Source organism: Oncorhynchus masou, chromosome 8 (genome assembly GCF_036934945.1).
Source record: "Oncorhynchus masou masou isolate Uvic2021 chromosome 8, UVic_Omas_1.1, whole genome shotgun sequence".
NCBI lineage: Eukaryota > Metazoa > Chordata > Actinopteri > Salmoniformes > Salmonidae > Oncorhynchus > Oncorhynchus masou.
This window is the reverse complement of record NC_088219.1, coordinates 39631553-39644141: the sequence shown is the minus strand read 5'-3', so window position 1 is coordinate 39644141 and position 12589 is coordinate 39631553. Positions and strand designations below refer to the sequence as shown.

The following is a 12589-nucleotide window of genomic DNA, read 5'->3' as shown; positions in this document are numbered from 1 at the left end:
CATTTAGCACCCAACATTTTCACAAAAACCAGATAACCAAATAAATAAAATCATTTACCTTTGAAGAGCTTCGGATGTTTTCAATGAGGAGACTCTCAGTTACAAAGCAAATGTTCAGTTTTTCCTGAAAGATTCTTTGTGTAGGAGAAATCGCTCCGTTTTGTACATCACGTTTGGGTACCAAAAAATAAATAAAAATTCAGTCATCAAAACGGCGAACTGTTTTCCAAATTTAACTCCATAATATCGACTGAAACACGGCAAACGCTGTTTAGAATCAATCCTCAATGTGTTTTTCACATATCTCTTCATTGATATATCGTTCGTGGTAGTCTCCTTTCTCCGGTGAATCGCTTGGAAAAAGACGTGCAGTTGAAGATGACGCACCAATTTCTACGGAGGACACTGGGCGGACACCTGGCAAATGTAGTCTCTTATGGTCAATCTTCCAAAGATATGCCTACAAATATGTCACAATGCTGCAGACACCTTGGGGAAACGATAGATAGGGCAGGCTCATTCCTGTCGCATTCACAGCCATATAAGGAGACAATGAAAAACAGAGCCTCAAAAATCCTGCTCATTTCCTGGTTGCAGTTTCATCTTGGTTTTGCCTGTAGCTTCTGTTCTGGGGCACTCACAGACAATATCTTTGCAGTTCTGGAAACGTCAGTGTTTTCTTTCCAAAGCTATCAATTATATGCATAGTCAAGCATCTTTTTGTGACAAAATATTGCCCTTAAAACGGGCACGTCTTTTTATCCAAAAATGAAATAGCGCCCCCATAGATTTAACAGGTTAAGAGGTGGTGCAGCGGTTTAAGGCACTGCATCTCAGTGCTAGAGGCATCACTACAGACCCTGCTTCAATCCCGGGCCGTATCACAACCGGCCGTGATCAGGAGTCCCTCTTTGAAATATATATATAGTTTGATAGCATCTGGCCTGCTCCACTTAATTATTCCCAGCTCTAGCCTGTCCCGAGGAACCACTGCACCCACTGGGAGTCAGGGTGCATCGCCACTCAAGCTGCACAGGAGTTTAACACACTTGAATGTGTTAATTACTGTTCGCAAAACCATGTCCATTCCAGGCAAGAACACTTTACAATGAAGATACCGGTAGCTTCCAGCTTCGTAGGCTAACTTTCCTTGCTAGCGTACAGCTGAAGCTAACATCAATTCCCTACCCTAGTACCTTGTTTGTGATCATATGCAAACCTTAATGCAAAAATGTTGCTGATTTCAAAGCTGTTTGTCACAAAATGTCTTTCATTCACTTTGTCTCCCAACCTCCGGTCTCTCTCAATCATTTGCATATGTGCTTTAGCATCGAACTGACTGTTAGTGAATGACGTCATGGATCTTAAAGAGACAGTGCACACTTTTATAAAAGGAAAGATTGCTGCTTCTATGCAAATGTTGTTGATCAGTACGATAAAATGAGTCCCAAATGGTAGAAACAGATTGCTTTTCATCTGGTGTCCCATGAAATAACTCAATGTATGCACACAGTTGTATTGAATATACATTCGCCTCTATTGTGAGTAGGCCTAGGCTTCATCTCGATTTACCCAGTTTAATAATGTGGTGAAGGGTGACCTGGCGAAGGGTGACCTGGAGCTGTGCTCCGACCGGGGCACTAATTAGGGATTTACTCTCCTGGCTGGTGTGTGATGAGTGCTGATGAGGAAGCCCTCTCCGGATCATCGTTTTCCTTCCTGTCTCTGTGTGTCATCCTGTTTTACCGTCCGACCCTCCAGGCCTTACAGCAAGGCTCCGGATGCCACGGGGAGGAGGCGTGTCGTAGAACAGCGGGGTCATGTTCAGGAGGGCACACTGTAGGATAAAAGGGGAAACAACAATCTTTGTTCTCATTAGACAAGTTCAGGTTGTGCCTCTGAGTTTCAGAAAGATGTGAATCGACTTTTCCCTACTGAACAGGATGCAGAAGTAGAAAAGCAGAGGATGTTTTCTTTTACTGAGGCGTGTCCTTAGTGACGAGGCGTGTTCTTAGTGACGCGGTAGATAACTGTTGCAGAGGGAAAAGGCATCGATGGAGAAGGGAAAATGACACACACACACACACACACACACACACAAAAAGTGATGTTCCCTAGGTTTAAAAACAGAGAAATTACCCCCCCCCCCTCTAACCCTACCTGAAGTTAAGTGCTTTTGTGCTGGGAGGTCACCATACATGGAGTTGGATGAGAATACTCTTCAACATCACATTTCCGTCAGCCTTTTTGAAATGCATGAGGAAAGGCCCATTCGAAAAGCAGGACGTTTCGGTAATGCAAGGCTCATGCATGTGTAATGTCCCTGTGCGTTATGCATGTGTAATAGCCTCTTTCCATGAGTCAGGCAAGCTCTCATACATGTGAGAAGAAATCGGGAGATGGTGGAGATGGGAGAAATGGGTATTTCCAGAGATTGGAAAGGCTAAATGGTTGGTTAATGTGTAAAGGATGATGCCTGAAGTATAGGGCGACCACGTCACACGCACACACAAACTCATGCACGCAGGCATACAGAAGACGTCGCATCTCACCATGGTTTTACTTTGTTGGTCTTGACTTGTGTTGAATAGCTTCTCCGTGATGTGTTGGTGCTGGTTTTTGACGTTTCATTTGAACTCGTCTGTTGCTCTCATTTTCCATCGCCACTTCAACTTTAGTTTAGAGTTGTCCTGACGGTGCTGTTGAGTGCAGCCAATTTCAGCGTGGCCGACAGAACCGAACGTTTGCTTTCTCAGCCACATGTTGTAAATCCCACATTAGACAAAGGCGCTTCTGTAAGTTGTTGAATTCTAACTTGTCAAAGCATGTGCATCATGTTTGCCAGGCATATCAAATGTGATCGGACTCCGCGTCTCACCCGTCTCATTTTGCATCCTACGCAATGGGACAATCAGGCTTTATAGCGAGTTAGCTGTCTGAGTTGGCGCGATTTGTCCGTGTTCGTGTTGGGCTAAGTCTTCCTAGTGCTGTAGACTAGAGCAGGTCAGGTGAAGTGAGAAAGTCTTAATGTGGTCAGTGTGAAAGAATACTATGTTCTCTATCGCTGTCTGTCTGGGTCTAATGGTCAGAGCTGGCAGAACTCGGCTTACTCAGGTTATACGTTGGGCGACATGGAACTTTGTTGAGCATATTTTGATTTGACTTTCGCAGCCACCCATATAGGCTACATTTTGCCGCTGTTCATGTACATTTTGCAGCCACCCAGATACAGTATGTGCCTTCAGAAAGTGTTCATACCCCTTGACTTATTCCACATTTTGCTGTTGCAGCCTGACTTCAAAATGGATTTGTATTCTCACCCATCTACACACACGACTCCATAATGACAGAGTGAAAACATTGTTTTTAGAAATGTTAGCAATTTTCTTTTAAATGAAATATGTGTAAGTATTCAAATCCCTGAGTCAATACATGTTACAATCACCTTTTGGCAGCAATTACAGCTGTGAGTCTTTCTGGGTAAGTCTTTATTAGCATTGCACACCTGGATTGTACAATATTTGCCCATTAGTCTTCAAGTTCTGTCAAATTAGTTGATCATTGCTAGACAACCACTTTCAAGTCAGATTTATGTCAAAACTGTAACTCGGCCACTCTACAACATTCACCATCGTCTTGGTAAGCAACTCCAAGTGTAGATTTGGCCTTGTGTTTTAGGTTAATGTCCTGCTGAAAGGTGAATTAATCTCCCAGTGTCTAATGGAAAGCAGACTGAACCAGGTTTACCTCTAGGATTTGGCCTGTGCGTTTCTTTTTTCATCCTGAACAACTCACCAGAGTGGTATTCAGTAATGTGTTGTATTGGATTTGCCCCAAACTTTGTATTCAGACATAAAGTGAATTGCTTTGCCACATTTTTTGCAGTATTACTTTAGTGCCTTGTTGCAAACAGGGTGCATGTTTTTGGAATATTTTTATTCTGTACAGGCTTCCTTATTTTCACACTGTCAATTCCGTTGATCCATCTTCAGTGTTCTCCTATCACAGCCTTTAAACTCTGTAACTGTTTTAGAGTCACCATTGACCTCATGGTGAAATCCCTGAGCGGTGTCCTTCCTCTCCGGCAACTCTGTTAGAAAGTACGCATGTATTTTTGTAGTGACTAGGTGTATTGATACACTATCCAAAGTGTAATTACACTGAACAAAAAATATAAATGCAACATGCAACAATTTCATTGATTTTACTGAGTTACAGTTCATAAAAGTATTTTATGCCTGCCCATACCATAACCCAAGTGCCACCATGGGGCACTCTGTTCACAACGTGTTGTGACAAAACTGCACATCTTAGAGTGGCCTTTTATTGTCCCCAGTAAAAGAGAAATGCTAAATAATAGGGATGTTAACAAATTTGAACTCAACATTTGAGAGAAATACATTTTTATGTGTGTATGGAACATTACTGGGATCTTTTATTTCAGCTCATGAAACATGGTACCAACACTTTACATGTTGTGTTTTATATTTTAGTTCAGTGTAATAACTTCACTGTGCTCAAAGGGATATTCAAAAAAGATATATATATACTTTTTTACCCATCTACCAATAGGTGCCCTTCCTTGTGAGGCATTGGAAAACCTCCCTGGTCTTTGTGGTTGGATCTGTGTTAGAAATGCACTGCTCTGCTGAGGGACCTTGCGATTATCTGTATGTGTGGTGTACAGAGATGATCACGTTAAACACTATTATTGCAACCAAGTGAGTCGATGCAATTTATGCAACAACAAAAAGTATCCTGAACGTGTTTAACAAAGGGGTTGTGAATACCTATCGACTCATAACATTTCAGCTTTTCATTTGCAATTCATTTGTAAAACTTTAGAAAACATAATTCCACATTATGGGGTATTGTGTGCAGGCCAGGGACAAAAGAAATCTCAATTTAATCCATTTTAAATTCAGGCTGTAACACAATAAAATGTGGAAAAAGTCAAGGGGTGTGAGTACTTTCTGAAGGCACTGTACATTACAAATCACAAGGTCTCATCGAACTCCAGTCCCTTGAAGGCAACACATGCGGACGTTCTTATTTCATTGTTTAAAATGGAATATCTGAAACATACGATACACTTGCAGTGAAGCCACTCAACAACTACATCACACCAGTCATCCAACAGACTCCCATTCAGAGCGACATGCTGACATTCTTGCCCCCTGGCATTTGATTAATCAGCTGTTATTGGTTTACCAGAGTCCACACACCATAGTACCAAGGTCTCAATCAGTCTCTGATCAAAAGGAAAGATCAAGGACCAAAACCTGCTGACACTGCAGCCCCTCAGGACCAGAGTACTGCTACTAAACACATTAGGTCAAATCGAGGTGAGAGGAATGTCTCTCTTCCTCTGCTCCTCCTTTTCACTCATCGTCTCCACCAAGGCAGTTAATTCTCTCATATTGACTGTTGACTTGCCGTGCTTCCTTCAACAGGAAATGGAAATATATACACACACGTGAAAGTCTAGAGGGGATAAGAGAGATGATGAAGAGGGTGACACACGATTTTAGGGAGAATTAAAAAAAATAGATCTATTTTTAAATGACTGCTAGGAGCCTCAATGCCACAATGTGACACATAATCCAGACTGCACGCACACACACAACATAATTTGGGCTCTATAGAGTACCACATTATGAGTCATAATACCCATTGGCAACATTTCTTTAAATTGACATTTCTGTGAACTGTCTTGTGCAAGTTTGTACAAGACAATTTAAAACTGTTTGCAAAGGTGTCAGCTAGCGATGACGTGCAGCAGCTTGCTGGGATTTGTAGTCTTACTTTGACGCTAATTAGCATTTTCGAAAGTCAATATAGCCGACTATATTGATCAAGTCACCTTGTCCGAGAGAGATTTACATGGTTATTAAAACGTCACACCAGTGTAATCCCACACGAAACCCAGCCCTTATTTTATGTTTCTAAAATTCCCTATGGGGAAAAATGAATGGTGGAAAAACTATTGGAACCATTTCCCTGTTTGACCTCTAGGTTTTATTATCTATAAAACCTAGAGGGGCTCTAAACTGCATAGCTGATTTCATAACTGAACAAAATGTGGTTGAATGTTGATTGTAATCTTAGCACCTGTGGACCTACTGCCATCTAGAGACTGTTAGAGTCAATTCTTGCTTAATCCAAAAATGTGGTTGGTGGCGCCCGAGGTACGCAGAGACCGAATTGAGCTCCGTACCGCATCGCAGTGCTCCTTTCAAATGTTGTAACAATGCAGAGGACTCCCTATAGCTCAGCACTTTATATGATTGGTTGACGGTAGGTGGGGGCGGGAGGTCCTGTATAAACACAAACTGACTTCCTTGACAACTTCCTTCACAACAGCCCTGCGCTGCTTGGCGACGCGCAGGAAGTATGAATGCCCTGACTTCTGCGGAGGCCATATCACCGTAAATGCTGCGCGCACCCAATCCGAGTGACCATGACCATTTTACTGGGAGACAACTCTTGGGGAAATATTTGGCCTGAAAAATATGTATTTGTTGTTAAGAGCTTGTTAATCTTAGGATTCAACGTGGGAAACGTCTCATCAACATGCCCTGTACTGTAGCGTCTCTGGTCTTATAAGTGTATTAACTTTCACCTCGTCTGAGCCCTGCCGTCTTAGGGGCTTCAGCTCTGTTTCTCTGAGGAGGGGAGGATGACAGGATTGGTTCATTTCAATGTCATTTGTTATGGTATAAATTTGCATTGATATCCATTTATCTGTGCAAATGGTGTGAGTAGGCAACCGGTATCCTCACGGCGTGAATTTATCCCTGGTCTTTTTAACACCCAAAATAAAATCATTCAATTAATCAGTCAATATTTAAAATAAAGATAAAGCACAATATCAACAGCTTTCCTTTTCTCTTTTTATTTGTACTTTTATCATAATATGCATACAGTGGGGCAAAAAAGTATTTAGTCAGCCACCAATTGTGCAATTCTCCCACTTAAAAAGTTGAGAGAGGCTTGTAATTTTCATCATGGGTACACTTCAACTATGACAGACAAAATGAGAAAAAAATATCCATAAAATCACATTGTAGGATTTTTTATGAATTTATTTGCAAATTATGGTGGAAAATAAGTATTTTGTCAATAACAAAAGTTTCTCAATACTTTGTCATTTCCAACAAAGGGTATATAAGAGGTCAAACGTTTTCTGTAAGTGTTCACAAGATTTTCACACACTTGCTGGTATTTTGGCCCATTCCTCCATGCAGATCTCCTCAAGAGCAGTGATGTTTTGGAGCTGTTGCTGAGCAACACAGACTTTCAACTCCCTCCAAAGATGTTCTATGGGGTTGAGATCTGGAGACTGGCAAGGCCACTCCAGGACCTTGAAATGCTTCTTACGAAGCCACTCCTTCTTTGCCCGGGCGGTGTGTTTGGGATCATTGTCATGCTGAAAGACCCAGCCACGTTTCATCTTCAATGCCCTTGCTGATGGAAGGAGGTTTTCACTCAAAATCTCACGATACATGGCCCCATTCATTCTTTCCTTTACACAGATCAGTCGTCCTGGTCCCTTTGCAGAAAAACAGCCCCAAGCATGATGTTTCCACCCCCATGCTTCACAATAGGTATGGTGTTCTTTGGATGCAACTCAGCATTCTTTGTCCTCCAAACACGACGATTTGAGTTTTTACCAAAAAAGTTCTATTTTGGTTTCATCTGACTATAAGACATTCTCCCAATCTTCTTCTGGATCATCCAAATGCTCTCTAGCAAACTTCAGACGGGCCTGGACATGTACTGGCTTAAGCAGGGGGACACGTCTGGCACTGCAGGATTTGAGTCCCTGGCGGCATAGTGTTACTTTGGTCCCAGCTTTCTGCAGGTCATTCACTAGGTCCCCCCGTGTGGTTCTGGGATTTTTGCTCACCGTTCTTGTGATCATTTTGACCCCACGGGGTGAGATCTTGCGTGGAGCCCCAGATCGAGGGAGATTATCAGTGGTCTTGTATGTCTTCCATTTCCTAATAATTGTTCCCACAGTTGATTTCTTCAAACCAAGCTGCTTACCTATTGCAGATTCGGTCTTCCCAGCCTGGTGCAGGTCTACAATTTTGTTTCTGGTGTCCTTTGACAGCTCTTTGGTCTTGGCCATAGTGGAGTTTGGAATGTGACTGTTTGAGGTTGTGGACAGGTGCCATTAATACAGGTAACAAGTGGAGGACAGAGGAGCCTCTTAAAGAAGTTGTTACAGGTCTGTGAGAGCCAGAAATCTTGCTTGTATGTAGTTGACCAAATACTTATTTTCCACCAATAAATTCATAAAAAATGTGATTTTCTGGATTTTTTTTTTCTTCTAATTTTGTCTGTCATAGTTGAAGTGTACCTATGATGAAAATTACAGGCCTCATCTTTTTAAGTGGGAAAACTTGCACAATTGGTGTCTGACTAAATACTTTTTTGCCCCACTGTATATTACTGTACCTGCTCCTATACGCCTGTCTGTAGTTTAACTACTGTTGTCTGTCTTGTCCAGGAAATGATCTGCTCTCTATAATGTAACTACCATTGTGTCTTGTCCTATAGGAAAGTACCTGCTGCCCTATGTGTCCCCCCACCAGGCATGGCAGACCCCCTCGGAGAACTCCAACCTGGTGCGGATGCGCTCCACCACCTTGGGGAAGTCAGCCCCCTCTCTCACCTCTAGTCTGGTGAGAAGTACATCCTGTTAATGACCTCCAATGATTCTTATTGTGAATCAGTTATTTGAATGGCGTATTAATCAGACATTTCCATTTATTATTGCCATATTTTAAGCCATATTTTGTTTGCATAGCAAGACACTCCCCATGACAGTACAGTGAAGAAACGTCAATCAGTAAAAATGGTAAACCTTTATCTCAAAGTCGTAGTGATTAATATTTCGTCAGAGCTGTAATGTTGAGGTCCTTGATTATAAACAAACAGTACGCAATCTGTGATGATTTCAGAAAAATAAGATGATTCTGGGATGGAGATCTGTCTGAGATCGTGATTGGAGCAGATATAGTCTAATCCCTCAGTCTGAAATGCCAGTCCCCAGTGACTAGTCTCACTTTGACCTTGAGCAGCAAAGAGCCTTTAAGTCAGAAATCACCCATCTCTCCTGTATTCTTTCAGATAACAAAAGCGGTAGCAAGCCCAGATTTCCTTTTGATGGGGAAATTATATCGTCCCATTTCAAACGAGTGTAACGTAATTGAAAGTTGAAGCGAAGTCAATTATGTCCATCTATGAGATCTCATTCCAGTCCAGAGGCTTTATCTTTTTGTGTTTATTTACCTGGACAGATGAGAAGGTGTGTACTGTCTCTACCTTGCTTTCCAATCAAGGTGCTTAAACAAGGGAGAAAACCAGACATTTGGAAAACTGTTTTCAGTCATTGTGCTTGTATAAAGTTATTTTTTTTTTCTTTACAAATCATGTAATCAGATTTGCTGTCATCTGGACGTGGCGATTCAGAGAAGGCTTGATTGAGCGAATCCTATCTCATCTGTGTGGATGTTTCTGTAAGCGAAACAATTTACCGTGCTGCATTAGACAGCGGAGACGATGTTAAACATGCTGAATATTTCTCTACACTGGAGGGAGCCACTGTGCTGTTTTGAGTTTGGTCCACATCGTCTTACTGTGGACACTCAGTGTTTGTGAATCAGAATCAATGTGCTTCTTCAATCTACAATGTATTGTGGGGGAAAAAACTAATATAGTATTCTCAATGTATATGAATTGAAAGAGTATTCATACACTATTTGAGCTTTTCACACTCCTATATTTGTATTTATATTCATGATCATACTCACAGGATACCTCTAATCTTTAGGAATGACCTTTCTTCCCACTGCTGTTTATGTCAACATATGATCAGATAAAGTATTTGACATCCATAAGATCAGAGTGAGGTCTCCATTTCAGATCGGAATGTTTGGCCCTCATAATATAGTTTCCCTGGTTACTGGTGCCCCAACGGCTTAATCATCAGTCCATCAGGTGTGTTGGTTCCCATAGTGTCTTGTCCCCATACAGTCAGATCTCCATGTTATCAGGTCCCCATGTTGTCTGGTCCCCAGAAAATTCTAAATCCCATATTATCAGGGGCTCCCGAGTGGCGCAGTGGTCTAAGGCACTGCATCTCAGTGCTAGAAGCATCAGTACAGACCCTGGTTCGATTCCAGGCTGTATCACAACCGGCCGTAATTGGGATTCCCATAGGGTGGCAAACTATTTCCCCAGCGTCATCCGGATTTGGGTTTGGCCGTGGTAGGCTGTCATTGTAAATAAGAATTTGTTCTTAACTGACTTGCCTAGGTAAATAAAGGTTAAATAAAAAAATATATATACAGACTAGTTCTGAAAGTCTGAACCCTGTGTTGTCTGGTCTTCAGAAAGTCCCCATAAGGCCCTCATCCCCTAAGGTGAGTGTGAAGATGTGGGTGGAGGCTGCCACATCTTATTAGATTCTCCTCAGACCCTGTAAACAGACCCCATATAGCGAGGGCTGATTGAAATTAGTTATTGCAGAGACCAGGGTCAATAAGGCACAAACAGTCATTACACTGGGCCGAGAGAGGCACCACATTTTCATTTATTGTCTCTCATGGGTTGCACATTTTCTGTGAGTTTGTGCAGGCATGTGAGAGTATATGTGTGTGTGTGTGTGTGTGTGTGTGTGTGTGTGTGTGTGTGTGTGTGTGTGTGTGTGTGTGTGTGTGTGTGTGCGCATGTTTACATGGGCATCTTTATATGTTTGTGTGAGAATATTTGTGTGTGTTGTCTGATTTGTGTGTAGCTTGGTATCAGTCCACGACACGACGGATGGTAACTTTGATACTTTTTCGGTTGGAAATGCCTCCATGTCTCTCTAGCCTCCCTGAAGAAATACAATGCTGCTCGCCACCGCTTCCGGACAGCCAGGCGTGGACATACGTTGACTCGCCACTGCTTCCGGACAGCCAGGCGTAGACATACGTTGACTCGCCACTGCTTCCGGACAGCCAGGCGTGGACATACGTTGACTCGCCACTGCTTCCGGACAGCCAGGCGTAGACATACGTTGACTCGCCACCGCTTCCGGGCAGCCAGGCGTAGACATACGTTGGCTCGCCACCGCTTCCGGACAGCCAGGCGTGGACATACGTTGGCTCGCCACCGCTTCCGGACAGCCAGGCGTGGACATACGTTGGCTCGCCACCGCTTCCGGACAGCCAGGAGTGGAAATACGTTGGCTCGCCACCGCTTCCGGACAGCCAGGCGTGGACATACGTTGGCTCGCCACCGCTTCCGGACAGCCAGGCGTGGACATACGTTGGCTCGCCACCGCTTCCGGACAGCCAGGCGTGTACATACGTTGACTCGCTGACGCATGACCACATCCTAATAGCATATTTTGGAGCAGATAGTGGTGTATTTTAATGTTTTCAGGGGAACACCATTTATAGAGTTGTGGTACATATTTGACCTTGGGAAAACAGTATATTGAGAGAGACAAACATAACGGTTGCTAGGCTCTGAATGGTTTGGTTTGTTGCCAGTGACGTTTTCATTGTTTTTGTTTCTTTGGTTGGTCTTCTGTTTGTCAGGGACCATGCACAACTTGTTGCCCCAGAGATGGATTTCTTGGGGGGGGGGGGGGGGGTCAGATGATTGTGGATCATTGCTACAGAATTCCAGATCACAGAATTGGAAATGTTATTAACCAGGTTCCTTTTGGGGATATAAAATATGTGCTCAATGAGTTAACCGGATCAGTAGAGGTAGATTAGAATGTGCGTTCCCAAATGGAAGGCATCTTGAGTTTTGGGGACTTGAATGACAGCTAGGGTTTCACCCAAACTCACTCATCTGGTACGAAAAGTAACTGATACAGATCGTTCTGCACCGACTGAACACACTCGGTAATTCCTCTCAATTCATTTGGATGAGTTTATGCCATCGTTCCCTCCAGAATGAACCTGAATCATGTGTGTCCCTGTGACAGCAGGATGTATCCGTTAGCTATCACAATCGCTGACACCATGTGACCCGCGGTTGTCTTGCTAAAGTTGAGATGGCTTTGTTCCATCAAATTAAAATGTCACTGCAGCATCGGACTGTCTGGCCCCAGGGACTATTTTGTTGCACAATGTTTATATGTGAAATCACAACATCCTCATCATCATATTCCGTTCTATTGGCAGATCCTGTTAGGGCAGCCCATCTCTGAGCCATATATGATGTATCTAATGTCTATCTTTATAATGTGCTTTGGCCCATGAATCTCGTGCTGAAATATGAACATTTCAGAGGAGAATATAAATTATCAGAATCATTAGAACACACACAAATACTTCTCGAAAGGGTCATCGGAGTTTGAAGTGCTAAGTTCTCATTTGAGAAGTTCAGCAAGGTGTCTGGCAGCATTTTGGTGTATGAGACAATGTAATGTGAGCAGATTGAGAGACGTCAAAACCATAACTTATTCGGGTTTTAGGAGGAGGTTGATTTGGTCTGTTTTGATTCAGTTTGGGAGATTATTGGAATGTGTGATAATGATGATGACTTGTGCTGAATAATTAACATACATTTTCCCTAC

General features: G+C 42.8%; 1 pseudogene; it reads left to right on the top strand.

Annotated features, from left to right (window-relative positions):
- Positions 1–12589, top strand: part of LOC135544656 (microtubule-associated serine/threonine-protein kinase 1-like) — a 172793-nt pseudogene that overhangs the window by 45227 nt on the left and 114977 nt on the right.